The following is a 1,275-nucleotide window of genomic DNA, read 5'->3' as shown; positions in this document are numbered from 1 at the left end:
CAAAGCCACGGCAGGAGATAAGAGGCAGACAGCTGGAAATGAGTGTCCGAGAGCAGACAGCTTGTCGACTCGCTCTGGGAAAATGAGGCTCTTATATTCACGAGGAGTTGGAGAGCGAAGGTTTTAATGAAGTTGGTCAGGTCGGTTGTGGTTTCAGAAACCTTCTCTGATTTCCGACGAAGTAAATGAAGCAAGGAAAGCAAACGTGAGGTGGTGATTTAAAATATATTTATTATATCTGTAAATATATTTATTCTGTTAAAGTTAAACAGAAGAGGTTTTGGATTTTATTTCCTTTCTCACTGACATAAAGTTAATGAAGTTTTAAAAGAGGAGATGAGTTTAAGATATGAAAAATGTACGATTTCTTAATTCGATCTGATATTTATGGTAAGTTCCTTGTATTTTATTTAATATTATTTTGGGGGGTAAATGCTAGTGTTTATACATACATATTCCAATATTCGTTTGTAGGTATCTAATTATCTGTAGCTCTATGACTCCATCCATATCCGTCCCGAGCAATTTTGGTATTATTGTACATACCATAATTTGTTTTGATAGCAATGAATGTTCATGTGGATATGATTTCTATCAATACTGCACACATGACTTTACATAGTATACGAGTTTATATATATAAATATATATATATAATATATATATATATATATATATATATATTGATATTCACATTCTCCTTCTATTTTTCGCCTCCCCTCTCCCCTTTTCTATCTTACTCTCCTTTTCCCTTTCCCGCTTTGCCACCCCTTCTCTCTCCCAGAGCTTCCCCAAGGTCACTCCCTTCTACTTTAAACCCTAAATCTGCTCTCTCTCACTTCCTTCCCCTTCCTCCTTAAATTCCGCCACCTACTTCGCTCCCTTATCCACTTCTCTCCCTTTCCTATCCACCTTTTTGCCTCTCCCTTTCCCCTTGTGCATCCCATAGTCCTCTTCGAATCCCCTCCGTGCTGTATTTGAATCTATATATTTATATGTGCCTATGTTTAATGAGAGCGCCATGTTTACTTGAATCCTAATTGAAGAGGAAGTGACTTTACTTGAGAGTATATAGCATTAGACTCTCATTACACTCTCATCATTCACAGTCTGTTCAACTTTCAGTGCGCCTATAGAGTGTTTGACCCTATTAGACGAATTCCAACCTACATTGGCTTTATCATTCTTACAAGAGAGAGATGCCGGGAGTATGCTTTAGGACGCGCGTGGTTAAGGCAGCGGCTGCAAAAGAGCAAAAGCATTAACATACATCCC

Source organism: Penaeus chinensis, chromosome 17 (assembly GCF_019202785.1).
Source record: "Penaeus chinensis breed Huanghai No. 1 chromosome 17, ASM1920278v2, whole genome shotgun sequence".
Classification (NCBI taxonomy): Eukaryota; Metazoa; Arthropoda; class Malacostraca; order Decapoda; family Penaeidae; genus Penaeus; species Penaeus chinensis.
Note: the sequence above shows the minus strand (reverse complement) of the source record.